This window comes from Ursus americanus, chromosome 1 (genome assembly GCF_024610735.1).
Source record: "Ursus americanus isolate L20-20 chromosome 1, mUrsAme1.1.p, whole genome shotgun sequence".
Taxonomy (NCBI): Eukaryota; Metazoa; Chordata; class Mammalia; order Carnivora; family Ursidae; genus Ursus; species Ursus americanus.
The window spans coordinates 69566213-69588454 of record NC_142127.1 but is presented as its reverse complement, the minus strand read 5'-3'; positions in this window follow the sequence as shown (position 1 = coordinate 69588454).

Here is a 22242-nt window from a genome sequence, read left to right as displayed (position 1 = left end):
AATCTGGCATTGTGATGCCCCCAGCTTTGTTTTTCCTTTTCAACAGTTCCTTGGAGATTCGGGGCCTTTTCTGTTTCCATACAAATTTAAGGACTGTTTGTTCCAGTTCTTTGAAAAATGTCCTCGGTATTTTGATCGGGATAGCATTGAAAGTGTAGATTGCTCTGGGTAGCATGGACATTTTAACTATGTTAATTCTTCTGATCCATGAGCATGGAATATCTTTCCATCTTTTTATGTCTTCCTCAATGTCTTTCAAGAGTGATTTATAGTTTCTAGAATATAGGTCCTTTACGTCTCTGGTTAAGTTAATTCCAAGGTAACGTATGGTTTTTGGTGCTATTGTAAATGGGATGGATTCCCTGATTTCTCTTTCTTTGTTCTCGTTATTCGTGTACAGAAATGCAACTGATTTCTGAGCATTGATTTTGTATCCCACCACGTTACTGAATTACTCTATAACTTCTAATAGTTTGGGAGTGGCTTCTTTTGGGTTTTCCATATAGAGTATCATGTCATCTGCAAAGAGAGACATTTTGACTTCTTCTTTGCCAGTTTGAATACCTTTGATACCTTTTTGTCGTCTGATTGCTGTTGCAAGGACTTCTAGTACTATATTGAATAATAGTGGCGAGAGTGGGCATCCTTGTCGAGTTCCTGATCTTAAGGGAAAGGCTTCCAGCTTTTCCCCATTGAGAATAATATTTGCAGTAGGCTTTTCATAGACGGCTTTTATGAGATTGAGAAATGTACCTTCTATTCCTACACTCTGAAGGGTTTTAATCAGGAAGGGATGCTGTATTTTGTCAAATGCTTTTTCGGCATCGATTGAGAGGATCATATGGTTCCTGAGTCTTTTCTTGTTGATATGATGTATCACGCTGATTGATTTGCGAATATTGAACCACGCTTGCATCCCAAGTATGAATCCCACTTGATCGTGATGGATAATCCTTTTAATGTACTGTTGGATTCTATTAGCAAGTATCTTGTTGAGGATTTTGGCGTCCATATTCATTAGGGAAATCGGTCTGTAATTCTCCTTTTTGAGGGGGTCTTTGCCTGGTTTGGGGATCAAGGTAAAATGGCCTCATAGAATGAGTTTGGTAGCTTTCCTTCTGTTTCTATTTTTTGAAATAGCTTTAGGAGAATAGGTTTTATTTCTTCTTTGAATGTTTGGTAGAATTCCCCAGGAAAACCGTCCGGGCCTGGAGTTTTGTTATTTGGAAGGTTGTTTATCACTGACTCAATTTCTTCATAATTAATTGGCCTGTTTAAGGAATCAATTTCTTCCGGTTTCAATCTTGGTAGTTTATAGGTTTCCAGGAAGGATTCCATCTCTTCCAGATTGCTTAGTTTATTGGCATATAGCTGTTGATAAAATTTTCTAATAATCCTTCCAATTTCAATGGTGTTCGTCGTGACCTCTCCTTTTTCATTCATAATTTTAATACTCTGAGTCTTTTCTCTTTTCTTTTGGATAAGTCTTGCCAGTGGTCTGTCAATTTTATTGATTCCCTCAAAGAACCAGCTTCTAGTCCTGTTGATCTGCTCTACTGTACTTCTGGTTTCTGCTTGATTGATTTCAGCTCTAATTTTGGTCAACTGCTTCCTCGTGCGTGGATTAGGCCTGTCCCTCTGTTGCTGTTCCAGCTTCTTGAGGTGAGAATATAAAAACTGCATTTTAGATTTTTCTATTCTTTTGAGTGAGGCTTGGATGGCTATGTATTTCCCCCTTAGGACTGCCTTTGCAGTATCCCATAGGTTTTGGACTGTTGTATTTTCATTCTCATTGGTCTCCATAAATTGTTTAATTTGGTTTTTGATTTCCTGGTTTATCGAGTTATTCCTGAGCAGTATCGTTCTTAGTCTCCAAGTGTTTGAGTTTCTTCCAAATTTTTCCTTGTGGTTGAGTTCCAATTTCAGAGCGTTGTGGTCTGAGAATATGCAGGGGATAATTTCAATCTTTTGGTATCGGTTGAGACCTGTTTTGTGTCCCAGAACATGGTCTATTCTTGAGAATGTTCCATGGGCATTAGAATAGAATGAGTATTCTTTGGTTCTGGGGTGTAGTGTTCTATATATATCTATGAGGTCCAACTCGTCGAGTATGGCATTCAAAGCCTTTGATTCTTTGCTTAGTTTTTGCCAGGGTATTCTATTTCTGATAGTGGAGTGTTGAGGTCCCCTACTATTAATGTATTTTTATCTATATGTCTCTTTATTCTGGTTAAGAGTTGGCTTGTGTATCTTGCTGCTCCCCTGTTGGGGGCATATATATTTATAATTGTCATATCCACTTGTTGAATACTTCCTTTAAGAATAATATAGTGCCCTTCTGCATCTCTAACTATAGTCTGTAGTTTAAAATCCAATTTATCTGATATGAGAATTGCTACCCCAGCTTTCTTTTGAGGTCCATTTGTGTGAAAGATGGTACTCCATCCCCTTACTCTCAGTCTGAATGCATCTTTGGGTTTGAAATGAGTCTCTTGTAGACAGCAAATGGATGGGTCATTTCTTTTTATCCAATCTGCAACCCTGTGGTGTTTTATGGGATGGTTCAAACCATTTACATTAAGACTGATTACTGAGAGATATGATTTTAATGTTGCCATGTTGCCAGTAAAGTCTTTGTTTGTATTGGCTGTGACTTTCTGTTCTGTATCACTCTTGGGGCCTTTTTACTTTTATAGAACCCCCCGTAATATCTCCTGTAGGGCTGGTTTCATGGTTACAAAATTGGTTAGTGACTGGCGATTCTGAAATGTCTTTATTTCTTCATCAATTCTGAATGACAGCCTTGCTGGATAAAGGATCCTTGGCTGCATGTTTTTCTCTGAAAGAGCTTTAAATATGCTCCCCCAACCCTTTCTCTCATTCCAGGTCTGTGTAGACAGGTCTGACGTAATTCTGATGCTTTTGCCTTGGTACGTGAGAAATTTGTTTGCCCTGGCCGCTTTCAATACTGTATCCTTGCATCTAATATTTGCGAATTGCACTATGACGTGACGTGGCGTAGGTTTGTCGTGGTTGAGCTTGGGAGGGGTCCTCTCTGCCTCTTGGACACGAATGTTTGTTTCCCTTGCTAGATTAGGGAAGTTTTCAGCTACAATTTGTTCAAATATCTCTTCTAGACCTCTGTTTTTCTCCACCCCCTCAGGGATGCCGATGATTCTAACATTGGATCGTTTCATTGAGTCAGTAGTCTCCCGTAACCTACATTCGTGGGCGTGGATTTTTTTAAGACCATCTTCTATTTTCATTTTTTCCTCTATTAACCCATCCTCCAATTCACTAACCCGTTCCTCTGCTTCTGCGACCCTGGCCGTCAGAGCCTCTAGTTTTGCCTGCATTTGGCTCATAGAATTTTTAATTTCTGTCAGATTCGCTCTCATTTCTGTCCTTAGGGATTCTATATTCTCAGTAACCTTTTCGTTAATAGTTTTTTCAATTCTACTCATCATTTTGACCATCGTTACTCTGAATTCCATTTCTGATAATTTGGTTACATCCATATCCATTATTTCTGTGGCAGAGGCCACAGACTCACTGTCTTTTCTTTGCTGGGGGGGGGCTTCTGCTTCTTGTCATTCTGATGAAGAGAGGTTGCGGGGTTTCCAGAGCCCAAATTATTGACTGGGTCCCAGGCCGTGCCCCTTGTTTTATAGGGATCTTAGGGATGTGGGCTTCTTCTTTAAAGATTTTATTTATTTATTTATGTGGCAGCCAACCAGCGAGAGAGGGAACAGAAGCAGGGGAGTGGGAGAGGAAGAAGCAGGCTCCCAGCGGAGGAGCCCGATGAGGGACTCCTTTCCGGAACGCCGGGATCATGCCCTAAGCCGGAGACAGGCACTCAATGACTGTGCCACCCAGGCGCCCGGGTTGTGGGCTTCTTTATTTTTCAGCCTGCCTTCTGTGTTCTGGGGGAGGGGCCTGCCACGCCGATACTCAGGCAACCCTGTTTGGGTAGAGTCTCGGTGTCCCCTGCGAGGGGGGATGGGGATGGGCACTCTCTGAGCCGGTATTTCCAGGCTTTTGTTCTCTGGCGGCTTTCCCTGGCGGTTTGCTGTGCCTCTTCTGAGAGTCAGAGCAGCAGCGGCCGAATTTCAGCCTCTGTCACGGAACAGAAGGATTGCGGCCCGTTCTCTACTAATGTTCTGGCCACTTTAACTCTGTTACTGTTGGTGCTGCTCAACCCTGCAGCGTCCCGGGATGTGCGCCCCACACCCGGCGTCCCAGCCCTCACTTCCAGGGCTTGCGCGTCTCTGTCCTTTGTGTTTCTAACGCCGCCAGCCGCCCTGCGCACGCTCCCAGAAGCTCCCGGTCTCAGTCTGGATCCAGTGAGCGCACCGGGATTCCGGTGTTCCGCGAGATGCCTGGTGGTGCGCGCGCACCCGGCTCACGGTCTCAGTCTGCTGTTTTGCGGGTGCCGTCCGCGCGCCCCGCCCGCTCTCCCGTGCAAGTGGCTACCGCTTCCCGGCACCCGAACGCGGCGGCTCCCTCCCCCTTCCGTTTATCTTCCGATATCTGTGCACAGTTTCATGGCTCCCCGCTTCGTACCTCAATACTCAGCGCTGGAGATGTTCATTTGTAGAGATCCAGATGCGTCTTCCTGCGTCTCAGGCTGGTTCCGTGGTTGTTTAGGCTGGTCTGGTACCTATCCAGCTCGACTCGGGGGACCGGCTGAAAAAGGTGTCTCCTACTCCTCCGCCATCTTAACTCCTCCTCTATTTTTAACTTTTTGAGAACCTCCGTATGGTTTTCCATAGTGGCTTCACCAGTTTGCATTCCCACCAACATCTGTTGTTTCCTGCATTGTTCATTTTAGTCATTCTGACAGGTGTGAAGTGGTATCTCATTGTGGCTTTGATTTATATTTCCCTGATGATGAGTGATGTTGAGCATCTTTTCATGTGTCTGTTAGCCATCTGGATGTCTTCTTTGGAAAAATGTCTGTTCATGTCTTCTGCCTGTTTCTTAACTGGATTATTATTTTTTTGGGGTGTTGGGTGTTGAGTTCTTTATAGATTTTGGATCCTAACCCTTTATCAGATATGTCATTTGCAAATATCCTCTCCCATTCTGTAGGTTGCCTTTAGTTTTGTTGATTATTTTCTTCGATGTGCAAAAGCTTTTTAAGTTGATGAAGTTGTTCATTTTTGCGTTTGTTTCCCTTGCCTCTGGCGATGTGTCTAGTAAGAAGTTGCTACGGCTAATGTCAAAGAGGTTGTTGCCTGTGTTCTCCTCCAGGATTTTGATGGTTTCTTTACTCACATTTAAGTCTTTCATCCGTTTTGAATTTATTTTTGTGCATGGTAAAAGAAAGTGGTCCAGTTTCATTCTTTTGCTTGTCACTGTCCAGTTTTCCCACACCATTTGATGAAGAGACTGTCCCTTTTCCATTGGATATTCTTTCCTGCTTTGTAGAAGATTAGTTGACCATATAGTTGTGGGTCTGTTTCTGGGTTCTCTGCTCTGTTCCATTGATCTGTGTGTCTGTTTTTGCGCCATTACCATGCTGTCTTGATGACTATAGCTTTGTAATATAGTTTGAAGTCAGAATTGGGGTCCTCCAGCTTTGCTTTTCTTTTTCAAGATTGCTTTGGCTATTTGGGGTCTTTTGTGGTTCCATACAAATTTTACGATTGTTAGTTGTAGCTCGTGAAAAATGCTTGTGGTATTTGCAGCCAGGTGTCCTAGAGGTGTGACTAAACATCTGCTCCATTGCCTGTCTCTGGTACCACCCCCTTTTGGCTACCATTTATGAAAAGCAAAAAGTTATCATGACTAAGCGTCATGGCTTCATCTCTTAGCTCCACCACTTACTAGAGTTGACCTTGAGCCTACTGTATAACTTCTCTGTCTCAGCATTCTACCCATTAACCTGTCAGAGGATTCCTAAGAAATTAAATGAGGTAATACTTAGAAAAATGCCTAGCAGATCACAGTCAATAACTGTTGCTTTTAATATTCTTCTTATTGTTGAGTATGTATGGCAACTGGCTTTTAATCCATTTAAGAACTCTTTTGGAAGTAGGTTTATAATAATTAAATAGAAATGGAAAATTCTAGTTTAGCAACATTAAAACACAGATGCAAAGACACAGCTGATAAATAAATAGTGGAGCCTGAACTCAAATGCTAGTCTGATTCCAAATCTGCTCTTTTCAACCACTCTGTTCTAGCCTAGCATCTGTTTAAAAAAATTTCTTCACTGTGTACTATATACTAGCCCTTTTTTAACATTAATTAGTGCCATTTATGACACTCTCCCCAACTAAGAGGTAAGAAATCTGTATCTTCTGTCTTTCACTGAATGCCTGCAGTAGTGCTGAGCTTAAAATCAGCAATTTGCTGATTCCCACTGATGTCCCTAAGGTGTTAATTCCAGAGAAGTCACTTCACAATGTCACAGCATTCGTTATGGATTCCAATCTCTGTGCTCTCTGGAGATTATGGTTAATGAGTCAAAGGGGAGAAGAGCTGACTTAGCAGTTGGGCTGGGGCTTCTCTTGACCCTCCTCTCATTGTCGTTCCTCTTCCAGGTGTTAATTGGAGCAACTAGGAGGAGCTTCATTCATTCCTCTGTCCAGTTTATAATAACAAGTAGAAAAAGTAGACCAGAGTATGAAACTGTTCATATTTAAGATTCAGTTGAGTAAATAAATATATAATCTGTTTAGAGATTAGTATTTCCAAATTTTGAACTTCAGAACGAATGTACAAGGACAGGAGGTACAACCACTACTGTGCTTAGTGCCAAAGACCAATATTTGTGCAAGCATCTCTGCATACCTTTCAAGCTGTGGCAGGAGTTTCAGTATGTGCCAGTGAACTCTCAAGTGGTTCTGTGGTCTTGATTGCTGATCTAGCTTTGGAATTATTACCATATTTAACCTAGTGTAGACCCATAGTACTGTGAAATCGTTTGGAATGACAATGAGCAGTCACTTTAATGTTACAGTTTTTATTTTTCCCTCATTGTGAAAATTTGTCTTTGTAACATATGGATGGTTTCCTTAGTATCTTTTGAATGATTCCCTGTTAGCTGACCCCAAATTTTAAACTTTAGTGAATTAAAAATTACCTCAAGATTTATTCTAAACACCAAAGAAAGGAAAAAATTAGAAAAATCTTTTCATAAAAATTATGACAAATGTTCTGGTCAGAGAAAATACTTGGACTTTAAATATATGGTAGCTAGAAAGTGAATCTTTTCTTTCTTTTTTTTTTTCTTTAATCCATGAACACATTGGAAAATAAAATTAGTTTCAGAGCTTTTAAATTAAAAATTTAAAAGCCTTACATTTCCTTTACCCAAATCATAAGAAAATTTTTTATTGCGTAATTGTTTTTAAATAGCTAGTAAATAGGAGTCTGAATTAAAAGAAAAAAAAGTAGAAAAAGATGGATTTCAGTTAAAAGATAAATTCCTGGGACATCACCCTTTTGATTCAGTAATTCTTGTGTGATGAATACTGAAGGTGTTTCTGATACAGGTAATTTGGAGATTAATCTTTGAGAAAATTGGATTGAGAGCTTGTTGTATACTCAGAATATTTGCCTCATTTTATATTAATTGATTACAGTGATACAGACTGCAATCTCAATTATAACATGATAATGGTAAATAATAATGAGTCCTTCAACAAATACTTACTGAACACCTACTATTTTGTAGGCACTGTTGTAGATGTTGGGAATATAGCAGTGAAGAAAATGACAAGTCCTTGACCTGAAGGGGCTTACATCCAGGACGGGAGTGACGGAAAATAAAGAACAAATTAACATATGTCAGAAGCTGACAAGTGTTACGAAGCAAAATAAAGCAAAGCAAAGTGAATGGAAGTGGGGCATTGCTCTATGATGATGAAGGGGAGTCAGGAGGGAAATGATGTCTGTTGAGTACACTTTATCAGGTGTTTTGTTTATTTTTTCTTGTTAATCCTCAGAACCCAGAAAGTTAGCGTGCATTATTTTTATTTTGTAGTTGTTAACACTAAGGCCCATGAAGACTAAATGATTTACCCAAGGTCTAAGAAGCAAATGTTCAAGTCAGAATCAAACCCAGGTCTTGTTAACTCTGTTCTATCACACTGTTCTTGCCGTCTCTCTGACCCAAGTGCCCAACTATCTAATGAATGAATGTTTTCATTAGCACTTTTCAATATACAAAGTCTATTTCCATACACAATATTGTTTACTGTTCATAATAATCGTAATGATATAGTGGTATTATCAGGCTGATTTTTAAAAAATTTTTTAATTTTTAATTTTTAAAGTTTTTAAAAAAAGATTTATTTGAGAGAGGGAGGAGAGTGTGACAAGTGGCAGGGAGGGGCAGAGAGAGAGGAAGAAGCAGGCTCCCCACTGAGCAGGGTGGGGGAGCTAAATCCCAGAACCTTAGGACCGGAAGGCAGATGCTTGGCGGATGCTTAAACAACTGAGCTGTCTGGGTGCCCCTATCAGACTGATTTTAAAGAGGAAAAAACTGAGCCTCACAGAGATGAAATGATTTCCCCAAATTAGAAAGTGGCATGTCCACAGGTGCTTGACTCCAATGCCTTTTCCCATTCTATAAGTCAAAGGCTAAATTAGAAGTGATATTACTGGGGGTTTAAGAGTGGGATCTCTTGAGCTGAAAGGCTGGCATTTGAATCGTAGTTTTACCATGTGGTAGTATTTGACCTTGGGATTTTAAGTACTCTAAGCCTCAGTTTTTCTTCTCTGTAAAATGGGGGTAATAATAGTATTTAGCTTATTATGAGGATTAAATAGGCCAACACATCTAAAGCACTTAGAACACTGCCTGCCACACAGTGCTATATAAAAGTTAACTGTTAATATAATGTTGGGGAGACAAAAGTAACCTGTAATTAAAAGTCATATATGCTATTCTGTAATTGTTAAATGATGTGGTTTTGACAATAATTACAGAAGTTCAGAAAATAAGCATGACTTACACATGTACTTGGCCTTCTGGATTCCTAGGACTGTGTTGGAGTTTTCAAAGCCCCCCCCCCCCCCCGGACATCTCCTTACCCTGCTTTTCCTTTTAAGTTTTTGTTTAATCTGTCATTCACTCTAACTCTAACCTACCGCCTCTGGCAACTGTGATGTTAACCATTTCCTCTGATTATTTTTGACTAGTTATCTTTGGGGAAAATGCTGTTCGCACAGGACAAGTTCTGAGTCAGGTCAGTGAAGCTTGTGAGTGAGGTCTTCCAGGGAACTGCTAGGTCTGTCAAATAACATCCGTTCTCTGGGAATGGGGCTTTGAAGAGCTCCAACCCATGCTGCCCCATCCATTGGTTCCTAGGCTACTGTGGTTTTTGTTTGTTTGTTTTTACCATGATGTGTGCTGTTTGTTTGTTTTTTTAAAGATTTATTTATTTATTTATTTATTTGACGCAGAGAGAGAGAGAGTACAAGCAGGGGGAGCGGCAGGCAGAGGCAGAAGCAGGCTCTCCGCTGAGCAGGCACCCCAATGTAGGGCTCCATTCCAGGACACTAGGATCATGAGCTGAGCCAAAGGCAGACGCTTCACTGACTGAGCCACCCAGGTGTCCCATGTGCTGTTGGTTTTTAAGACTACTGCGTAGCTGGGGATGGGCAGAGGAGAATATGGCAAGTTAAAAACTTGCTACAAAACTTGTCCTTATAAGGAAGAAACCAAAATGGTTGGATTGCTGCAAACAGTTAATTTTCAGAGTTCTGAAAATGTTGATTCTAACAATTTTTTTCAGTGTTTTTATTGCCTTGACAGAGAAGAGGGTTTTTGGAAGTTCTTATTCCACCAGTTTCATTGACATCACTGGTAATATTTAATTGAATAACATAATTACAATAATGATTTTGGAGTAAATAGCAGTATTTGGGTAAACATGATATACAATTGATGGGAGCAGATGTGCCCAGGTTTATGGACTTGAGAGAGAGAGAGAACTATGGACTGGAGCATTCAGTACACTGTGGGCAGACCAGTGTGTTTTTGAGAGGGACTGGATTGTTTTTTGTTTCTTTTCTTTTCTTTTCTTTTCTTTTCTTTTCTTTTCTTTTCTTTTCTTTTCTTTTCTTTTCTTTTCTTTTCTTTTCTTTTCTGTGTGTGTAGTTAAATGAATTGTCAAGAAAGCTTCTTTTGTATACACTTAGAAAAACTAAAATGTTTTACTGTGGATCCACTTTCTAAGCAGAAATCTTTTCTGACTTTCTTGAATCATCTAAAGTTTGAGATCAGTCCAGCATATTCTCATAGCTTTTCAAGGAGTCATCATATTTTGGAACCTGTATGTTTAAGGCAGAGAAGCAGTTGAATGCCAGGCCTGCATTCAATCTGTAACAGAAACAGAGCCTGGAAAGGTCATAAACACTTTAAAAACACCTGGGAATGCTTTTGTTCTCAAGTCAGTCTCGTGTAACATTCATTGCTGAGTCTCCTTCTTTTCTCTTACTGCACAGCCTTGAATATTTCTGGGTGAGCTGCAGAGTAACTTCAGTGAACTTGTTACTTGTGCGTCCATTGTTACTATCACCCTAATGGAGTAGAAATCACACACTGCATCTCTTGTGTAGTTATAATAATGATCAGGTTATGGCCAGATGGTTTTTTCAATTCTAAGGAAATTGTCTACATTTCAGCCTGATTTGAAATATATCATGGAGCACAATGTAAAATACATTATCACGTGTTGTCAACTGAGATCCCACCCACTGCTTGTCATTTAAAAATAGATTTCCCATCCCTGGACTTTATTGACGTCTGTTTACCATGTCATAAAATTTACCCACTTCAAGGATGTAATTCAGTGATCTTGAGTAACTTTACTGAGTAGTCCAACTATCACCATAAAGATGAATTTTATTTTATTATTTGTTTATTTATTTTTAAAGATTTTGTTTATTTATTTGAAAGAGAGAGAGAGCACACAAGCAGGGAGAGGAGCAGAGACTCCCTGCTGAGTGGGGAGCCCAAGGTGGGGCTCGATCCTGGGACCCTAGGATCATGACCTGAGCCAAACGCAGACGCTGAACTGGCTGAGCCACCCAGGCGCCCCAATAAGAACCCTCATTTCCATGTCCCCTTGCCCAGTGTCTGCTTTAAGCAATCACTGATCTACTTTCTGTTTTTATAAATTCACCCTTTCTGGGCATTTCCTATAAATGTAATAATACAGTATATGTCATTTTGTGTCTGACTTCTTTCACTTTGCGTAGTGTTTTCAAAGTTCATCTGTGATGTAGTCACTTACCTTGATGGAATCTTTATCTATATGAGTAATGTGAGTTAAAAACTTACCATAGGCTTTTATCGAATTAGGAGTTAAGGATTTTGTCATTGGTGAGAACTGCAGTTTTACAAAATTACGTTATATATTAGCCTTGGTGATTTTGTGACAGATGTCTTTGTTTTAAAAGCAAACCATTATTGTTTGTTTTTACTTGATAGGTGGTAATTGTTCAAGCCAGAGTATACTTTCTCATTTCAGGAAACCTCTTCTAGGTCATAAACTTAGAAGTATTATCGAGGACAATAGGCAGGGCCCTTGTTGATAAAACAGATTGCACCAGAACATGAAATGGGAACAGCTCCTTCTTTCTGGTTTCAGCGGGGAGGTTCCAGCCAACTGTTCTGTGGCCCATGCCATAGACTATGAAATTCATAAGTCGTCACCAATCACTAGGGCCAGATGGAAATGGGGATATTAGGTTAGGTGGATATGAAAAAATGTATGGAGTCTAGAGGCTGAACTGCCTTACTCTAGAGGGCATCTGGAGAGATCTGATTGTCCTGTAGTGGTATTGCCATATATTGTTCAGTTGTAAAGTTAAACCTATTTATCCATTTTGGTATTTGGTAACACTTTAACATTTTTAATAGCTCTCAAAAATAAAAAAAATGCATTAAAATGACAAACTAGTAAAATTCTGATTCTCAAGGATAACTCATGTCGAATGTTCGTGAAGTTTTACCAACTAAAAAGGTGTGAGGGTGGGGGTGGCGCACATGCAGAATAATATAATGGACCAAAGAAAACCCCAAGGCATAAAACTGAAAATCTCCTGCAAATATTAATAGTTCCTTTAAGAACATTATGCCTGAAGACCATAATTTAACGTGTGAATCTGCGGACTGTGCCTTTTTTTTTTAAGGGTGGGAGGGGTAGAGGGAAAGAGAATTTTAAGCAGGCTCCCCTCCCAGCATGAAGCCCCGTGCGGTGCTTGATCTCACACCCCTGAAATCATGACCTGAGTCGAAATCAAGAGTCGGATGCTTAATCGACTGAGCCACCCAGGCGCCTCCAGAATGTGCCTTTTACATTAGTCTGGGAAGTATGACATTTTGTTTGTGTCAAATGACTAGTCTTCTAAACTAATTTTCCTCCTTTTTGATTCAGTTTTATTGTATACCTGTGAAACAGTCCTGTTTAATGCGTTAGCTCCTCTAGCAGAACTTTGCAATCAGTTAAATAATGTCAGTTTTATATCTTGCCATCAGATACTTGGAAAAAATTGTTTATTCCTCTAATGGTTTGCTATTTTCATCTAATTCTTAGAAGTCGTAGTAAACCTTTGGAGGTTTTTTCTGTCAAAACTGAAACAACTGACATTATTATGAATATTATCATACATTCAGTAAAATAAAATTCAGTATTATTAGTAAGATCGCTTGTTTTCATGTCATATGCATATGTATTTTGGTGGAACACAAGGTTGTGGTAAAAATAACGTTCTCATCAAATTAAAACTTGACTCTAAGATTGCTTTTGGTTCAATAGTCTATACAATAGAAGCTGCAATTCTACACATTGGTATGATTTGTAATTATACAAATTTGCAAATATTTTAATATGTAAACAAGGAACTACATACTTTCCTATGACATAGCTAAATTTGAATTTTAAAAATGTACTGTAACATTGTGGTACATATTTTTTCTTTTGTCTATATCAAATGGGGTTTAGGAGTGTTTAAACCTTTGGAGAATTTCTTTGTAAATTAAGTTAAACTGTAATGATATAGAAATGTAATCTAAGTAAGTTCTAAAGTTTGATGGCATTTTTATCAAAATAAATTGAAAATTTTAATCAATGTGGTTAATGAACATAGTTCCCAAAATGTTAGCATTTCAAACTTTTAGCAAGTTACAATTACCGCAAAACCTTAAGACATAGAACTTTTTCCAGTGACAGAACTGAACGAATTAACTTATGATCTCAGATGGAGTATAAGATTTAAATTTGAAATTCTATAATTGCATATTGAAATATCTTGACTTATGAGGAGAATCTTTTGATGGAGCTTCTATTTTTAATTAGATAAACTTATATTTTATGCCAGAATGGAATGAAACTGAGAACTATGATATTGTAGCATCCAATTCTAGCAAAACATTAAAAAAAATCATAAAAATAGATGACTTATTCAGTGAGATTTATTTGGCAAAAATATTTGTTAAAAAAAAGCAATTTGGAGGCAAAAAAGGCAGTACCTGTGAAAATATTGGGGTTGAAATGCTGATATGTTTTAGTATAAATTATTGATAATATCTCCTATTTAGCAGAAATTACTGAGTTTTTCAAGCATCCCAGCACCTATATAGAGTTTTTATTAAAATATTATAGTCTTCAAGAAGTATCAGTTGAAGATGTCAATAATTCAGAAATGTTGAAGAGTGCAGGCAGTTTGATAAAAACAATGAAAAAAAATAAGATTATATAGGAAAATAAATTCTTCAGAAAAATACCAGGACATAGTATTAGAGAAAAATGTTAGATCTCTCTAATTAGAGAAAAATTCTCACTAAAATGAGAATAATTTAAGCCTGAAAGTTTTGTTATTTAATATTCAGATATTCAATATGAGTTTCTAAAATTTTGTTTAATGCACACAGATGTATTATTTTTATTTTCACAAACAGTATTTGGATAGTACAATTTAAAGGACTATTTACTATATGTTGACTAACTGAATGTAATAAAAAATATAGTGTTAAATAGTCTAATAATATACTGCAAGTAATTTGTTGGTCAATAATATTTTAAAAACTCATGTAATTTTATTTATTTTTAGTGTCCCATTTCTCTGAAAGGTGTTCCAGCGCGGATGATTAGTTCTATGGCCACTCTGTGTATAGGGATATGATAGCAAAAGAACTACAACTTGAGATTCACTCTGAACAAGTACTCAGCATCCAAGTGACTTCTCCCAGTTCCTGACCTGGTACATGTTGCTTGCTTCCCATTTTTTCCTTTTGTGTCTCCATCCTTGACTTTTGAGTCTTAGTAGTTCTAATTTCTGCTATCTCTCTTGACTCAATGGCTAGGTAGGAATAGTCGTACGATTTCTTCGTTCAGTCTTAGAAAATATTCTTGACAGTTCCTCTCTTGAAAGTCCCATTGGCTTGCAATGGTTTTTAAGAATCCTTTCTGCTGGAGTGGTTGGGTGGCTCAGTCAGTTAAGCGTCCAGCTCTTGATTTCGGCTCAGGTCGTGATCTCAAGATCATGAGGTAGAGCCCTGAGTCCAGCTCCCCACTCAGCAGGGAGTCTACTTGAGATCCTTGCTCTCTGCCCCTCCCCCACTTGCATGTGTGCTCTTTCTCTCTAAAATAAACAAATCTTTCAAGATTTTTTCTTTTTAATTTGAGAAAGTGAGCAAGAGAGCATGAGTGGGGCGGAGGGTCAGAGGGAGAGGGAGAAGCAGACTCCCTGCTGAGTAGGGAGCCCGCTGTGGGACTGGATATCTGGACCCTGGGATTGTGACCTGAGCCGAAGGCAGATGCTTAACAGACTGAGCCCATAAAATAAATAAATAAATCTTAAGAAAAAAGAATTATTTCTGCTTGTGCCTTGGTTTCAGCTCTTTTAAGTTCTGTATTGGACAGTGTTGTTGATCAATAATCTTTGATTTTCATCATTATCACTCCTATTTATTTATTATCTTTTTATATAAGTATATTTTATTTAGGTATAGTTGACACAAAATGTTAACATTAGTTTCAGGTCTACAACATAATGGTTCAACAAGTCTATATTTTACATCATTATCACTTCTTAAATTGTTTTATTTTTCCCTCCAAGAGAATATATTCAGTATTTCAAAGACTCCTCACTAAGTGGCAAAGTTTAATTCACTTATATTTTATACTCCCAAGTATCTAAAACAGATAACAATCAGATCAATACCTACTAGTAGGACTACTAGTTAAGAATAATGTTAACTGTTTTAAATCTTATAACTTTCATCTCTTATTTTTTTGACCATCCTAATTCTAGGGCAAACTCTTTATATAGGCAACTGTTTGTTGGATTCAGCAAAGCCATAATTGTGTCAGAAAATTTAATTAACTTGAGTTTGTCATCCTTCTGGAATACCAGGGAGGTTTCTATCTATTAGAATAGTCTACTAAAAATGTTGCTGGCTGCAATTATGATAAGGTTCACCCACGGAAATTAATTTATGATTATCCCACAATTAATAACCTTATCAGTAAAAATTATGCCTTCCAGGTTGATAATATTCAGCCACTAGTTTTGTAAAAAAGCCAAATTAGTTTTAATAGTAAAAAATTTTGTTATGATCATAGTGTTTTTTAAATCCTTACAAATATGACATAAATACCTCCTAAAAAGGATAACAGCTTTTCTGTAATCCATATAATGTAAAATACTGCTGATAGCACCACATCACCAGAAATAACTTATAACAATTTTTCCCTCAACAAATTGATTAAGGAAAACATTTTTGCACTGCTTGTGTTACATATACTTTTATATACTTTCATATTCAAGTTATACTTTGGTTAGTATACTTTGCATACTTTAGGTTATAGAGTTCTAACCTAAGATAGGTGATAATTATACTAACATAACTTACTAAAATTTCAGGTTGTGTGGATGTGACTTGGTGTACTGATACTATGGTAGTATCAACTGACCTTGTGAGCCTTGTCCTCAGGGAAGCCGTTATATGCCAGTTTGGTTTGTGGTATTTTTATACCAGTAGTATCTATGATGAATTATTTTTCTCTCTTCTAGCTATCTCTTAACATCTCATCTGCCAAGAGAGGTTGGAATTGTTTTCATTGCTTTTTTTTTTTTTTTTTTTAAGATTTGTTTATTTGAGAAAGAGAGAGAGAAAGTGAGCGGAGGGAGGGGCAGAGGAGGAGGGAGACAGCAGATTCCCTGCTGAGCAGGAGCTGACGTGGGGCTCCATCCCAGGACCCTGAGATCATGACCTGAGCCCAAATCGAGAGTTGGACACTTAAGCAACTGAACAACCCAGGTGCCCCTGATTTTCATTGCTTTGAGCACAGCTCCTTTGGCTTGAGGTCCTTGAATGCTTCATTTGAAACTATCCTTACAATTACAATTTTACCAAATAGCATTGTGTACTGTATGTGCTATACAAACTTAACAAAAAAAGTTTTAAACTTGCTTGTCTAAAGGTGCTAGCCAATAGAACCATTTTAGGTATTTTACTCACTAAATAAATTAACATTTTTGTGCTAATAACTCTTATTGCATTTGGATCCTTATGTAAAATTTAGTAATAAGCCAGTTGGATGTCCAGGAAAGTAAAAACCAATTCATTAGATATCGCACTTGTTTTGGGCTTGTCCAAATAGAAACTTCTTTAAGGGATACTTTATAAACGTTTGTTATGTCATTTCTAATTGTCACTACTGTCAAGTATTTTGTTAATAGGGCCTAAGGAGCTTTTGAACAGTCATTATTTTGCAGGTTCATATATCAGATAATTCTCCATCAAAAGAACTTTAATAACTTGAATAAATACAGTGGAATTTTGTGAGAATGACACTCAAAACCAATACGGTGGTGTAGACTCTAAAATCTGATGATTTGCTGATCTTTTGTGTGCTCATTGTGTGATCTCAGGCCAAAGGAGCACCAAGAAGTGGGACTAGAAGTGGGACTAGACTTTTTTTTTTAAGCTGATAGCAGCACCTTCCTAGGAGATATAAAGGCTGAATTTTGGGGTTTTATCACAGTTGATTCCAATCAACTAAAGCTGATAAATGACTGCAAAATTTGAGTGTCCAGTAAATCAGATCCCTATTGAACCTAAAATAAAGACTTGTTGTTGACAAATGAACAATGGGACTTTTCCCTCCTTTCATTTAAGTTTCCATTTTATTTATAAAATATTAACATGCCATAAAACTGCATGTTTGTGTGTGTAGTCCTGTGAGTTTTAACTGTTGTGTAGATTTGTGCAGTCACCGCCATAATCAGGACACGGAACAATTCCATCATACCCCAGACTTTCCTCCTGCTACCCCTTTGCAGGAGTATTTGACTGCAACTCTTGTTGACTCCCCAGCTGTTCTGTTTTTATATTTTTATTTTTTCTAGGACATCATATATATGAAATCATAGGGTATGGAACCTTTAAAGCTAGTTTTTTCCCCCCACTTAGCATAATTCTTTGAGATTCATCCATGTTATTGCACTTGTCATAATTTGTTTCTTTAGTTGAACTGTGGTCCAGCATATAACTCAGTTTGTTATCCATTCACTTGTTGAAGGATATTTGCCTTTTCCCTCAGTTTTTGGAGATTATACATAAAGCTGCAATAAACATTTATGTACAGAGTTTTTATGAAGTAAATTTTAATTTCTCTAGAATAAATCCTAGGAGTACAATTGTTGGGCCATATGAAAGGTATATGGTTAATTTTTTAAGAAACTGCCAACCTTTTCCAAAATACCTGTACCATTTTGCATTCCAGTTATCAATGTTAAAGAGTTTCAGTTGCTCTGCATCCTTGTCAGCATTTGGTATTGTTATTTTTTTGAATTTTAGTTACTCTAGTAGGTTTGCAGTGATATTTCATTATGGTTTTAATTTGCATTTCCCTAAAGACTAATGACACTTGATTGTGTTATTATGTGCTAATTTGTCATCTGTGTATCTTCTTTGGTGAAGTGTTGGCTCAAATATTTTACCTAATTAAAAAAAATGGATTGTTATCATTGAGTTTTGAAAATTATTAAAAATATATAAATTCTGGATACAAGTCCTTTGGGGGAATTGGCATTTGTTTTAACAAACTATGTACAGACAATATATATTTATTTGATTTTATCCGGAGGGCTAATTTTCAATGCTTAACTACAATAAACATCACAGACTCTGCCTTTTTGGCAGTTAAACCCCTGACTTTTCTTCCTTCAATCAACTACTCAGTGGATTTCTTCACTGGCCTATGTTCCTTTGTCTGGTTAGTCAATACATTTGGATTTAACAACAATAAAAATCTAGTGGTCTTTTAAAATTTTTTGATGGTATAAATCCTATCTGATATCTCCCAACCAGGATGCCCTGGGTATGTTAATTAACCTTATAGAGAATCTCAATTTACCTTACTATGAAATAAGGACATATCTTAGAATCTTTGTGGAAATTAAATGAGGTAAGGGGTATAAAGTGCTCAGTTAGAACCTGCTACATATTGGAAGTTCAATAAATAGCTTTCTCTGCTCTAACAATAATATTAGTTTTGTCTGCTTTCATAGACTTTAATCGTATAATTTGTTATTGCAAGTTAATGAATGCATGGGGAACAAAGTTTAGAAAAATAATTAATCCGGCAGAAAAATAAAATTTTCAATAATGGGAATTTTTCTGATTTCTTATATTCTCTGCTAGATATTGTGGTTCTGACTAGCTGTTTAGGAAGTAGGAAAATTGGCTTGTCAATCTTATTATGGACAATTGCATAATTTACTTCCTTAGTAAACTCAATTAGAGCTTCAGCCGTGGATGGGAAGAGGCCAGAAAAAGTGATTAGAGCTCATAAAGGCATTAGCAGTCCGATAATTGTATAATGAAGAGCAAGCAAGTGCCTCCACAATTATGGAAGTAATGTAAGGTGCTTAGTTAAATAGTTATTTGGTATTAATCAAACACTGTTTTTCTGACAGTAAATTGTTAGTTGTGATTTTATTTATCCAGAGTAACTGGATTCACTTAGATTTTCCTAACATAAATGTAAAGACTTTAAGGAATGTATTGTTTGTCTTTAAAGTTATTATTTTTTGAAGTATCCAAGCATATCATTTAACTTTGAAAGGTGATGAAAAGAGGGATAAACTTTAGGAAAGTATAGTTAATCCATGCAAAAGAAAAAGCTCCTAGTAGACCAATTTTAAGAGTTAAGATTCAAAGGGCCATTTGAGAGAAAAAGAGAGACAGAGATAGAAATGTGTGTGTGTGCGGAGATGTGTGGAGGGTATGAGGGGAGGAAGAGAGAGGAGGAGGGGAGGAGAAAGAAGGGGGCATAGAGGGAGAGTTAATCATTGTTTGGCTACATCAGTGGTTTGCTGACATTGGGCTCACCTAGGGAAGGATCTTTAAAAGATACTGAATATTGATACTTGGCTTCCACTCCCAGTCATTTTGATTTAATTGGTAAGGTGTTTGATCTGGACATTGGGAATTTTAAAACTACCCCAGGTGATTCTGATGTGCGATGAAATTTGAGAACAACTGGATTAGATATAAATGGAAAAAAAATAAGTCTGGTTAAAGGTCACTTTGACAGCTATGTGGGAAGAAAACAGTGTCCCATAGCAAGACTTTAAATTAAAACTTATCAGAAATTTGTTTAAGCATTCCGCCAGAAATGTTAATTTCTTCCCCAAAGGAAGAAAACTTTGGCTTCCATATCTTGTTGGAGATAGCAGGAATCAGAAACTTGATTTCTTGACCTGTCTCTGGCTCTTACTGCATCATTCGCTAGCTGTGTTTTTGGGAGCTTTTTCATTAGCCTTTGATATACTTATCACTAAGTGATGGTATGAAGCTAGTTAAATTTTATTATATTTCCTAGCTCTAAATTTCTGTAAATTTATAAAGTAACAGAAATAATGAGTACTATTAAATGAATATGATAAAAAAGTAGAAAAGGCATAAATCAGTAAATCTTATTAAATTTATACCTTTAATATATGTAACCTGAAGGAGCTGAGCTACCTTGGTGCTGGCGACAGCACTGAGTTGTGTTTAAAACACACACATACATAAACGCACACATGTACACGCACACTCACGTATACACACAGTCACACACAGAGAGAACTCCAACTCCAAAACTCTTTTTCTTTTGAGTATAATTGACACATAATGTTACTTTAGTTTCAGGTATACAGTTTAGTAATTTGACAAGTTTACACACTATGTTCATCACAAGTGTAGCTACCATTTGTCCTGTTATATCACTATACAAGGTCATTGACTATTCCTTATGCTGTGCCTTTTGTTCCTATGACTTACTCACTCCATACTGGAAACCTGTATCTCCCACTCCCTTTTGCGCATTTTGCCCACGCCCTAGGCTCCTCCCCTCTGGCAACCATAATTTGTTCTCTGTATTTATGAGAGGGGTGGGTCTGATTATTTTTGTTTGCTTATTCATTTTTTTTAGATTCCACTTATGAGTGGATTCATCTGGTATTCGTCTTTCTCGGTCTGATTTATTTCACTTAGTATAATACCTTCAGGTCCATCCATGCTGTCTCAAATGGCATGATCTCACCCTTTTTTATGACTGTGTAATAGTCCATCGTGTTTGTGTGTGTGTGTACATGCACACCACCTTTTCCTTATTCATTCATCTCTTGATGGACACTTAGATTGCTTCCATATCTTGGCTAATTTAATAAGCAAAGGGATACACATATCATTTTGAATTAGTGTTTTTATTTTCTTTGGGTAAATACCCGATACTGGAATTCTTTGATTATATAGTATTTCTATTTAAAATTTTTTAAAAATGATATATTATTTATTTTATTTTATTTTAAAAAGATTTTATTTATTTGAGAAAGAGAGAGAAAGCGCATGTGTGAGTGGGTGAAAGAGCAGAGGGGGTGGAGAGGGAGAGGAGAGAATCTCTAGCAGACTCCATGCTGAGTATGGAGCCTGATGTGGGGCTTGATCTCATAACCCTAAGATCATGACCTGAGCCAAAACCAAGAGTTGTTGCTTAACTGGCTGAGCCACCCAGGCACCCCTATTTTTTATTTTTTTAAGTAAACTCTATGCCCAACCATGGGGCCTGAATTCATGACCCTGAGATCAAGAGTCACATGCTCTACCAATTGAGCCACCCAGGGGCCCCTATATTTTTATTTTTTCAGAAACCTCCATACTGTTTTCCACAGTGGCTGCACCAGTTTGCATTCCTACCAACAGTACACAAAGGTTCCTTTTTCTCCACATCCTTGCCAACACTTGTTCTTTCTTGTCATTTTGATTTTAACCGTTCTAACTGGTATAAGATGCCAACTTCAGAACTCTTGAAGACTGAGAGAAGGCTAATGATAAAATTGTCTTCCTCAATATACATATAAATGTTCTGAAAATACTCTTCAATCATTTCTTAAATTTCTTAAGTCATGTAATCATTTCTTCTATATCATAAAATAGCTGTTTCCACTAATGGAAACTGACTGTTCCCATTTTCTTTTCTAGGTATTTACCCCAAACACCCATGTACTCTTCAAAATTCCTCTTCAGCCATCAGGATCTCTTTGTTCTGTAATTGGCTCAGTAGGGCTTTTCTGTCAAATATTTTTGTACTAAATCTGGGTTCTGGAGAACTTGGAACTGTTTATAGAGGGTCCCAGAAATCAACCAGAATTTCATTCCTTCCTCATCCAGGAGGGGTGTTTATTGCAGAAAAAGAATCTGGGGTGTTCATTGAATACTGGCTGCAGTGGGCCCTGAGTTGGTCCTCCTTGCCACAGTCAAAACTGATGCACCTGCTTCTACCTTTCCAAAGTTCTGGACAGTCCTGGGCTGTTACGGATTTTATCCCACAGTGTGAAATCCTAAAAAAGTCAGAAAATTACTGCCTAGCTGGTAGGTTAATCCTAAGGGAAATCTTGCCACACTAGAAATAGATTAAGAGGAACACTGAGGTTCTACTAGGACCTAAGTCCTGAGCTGGCCTTAAGAGGGTCCCATAAATGCATCCAAAGGAGTCACTTTTTCCCAATCACCAGAATTGTGATGGTTGAGAATCTACTCTCAAGAGACAGAATAAAACCTATATTACTTTGGTTCCTTCAGTTCACCCTGGCAACTATTATGAAATCAAAATTTGATTGTGCTTCCTGAGGACTGCCATGGTGGTTGTGTGTCTTTCTCCTCTTTCTAAGTAGCTTTATTAACAGTGATAATTCAAGTCTGTGGCAAATCTTGCCTGTATATGC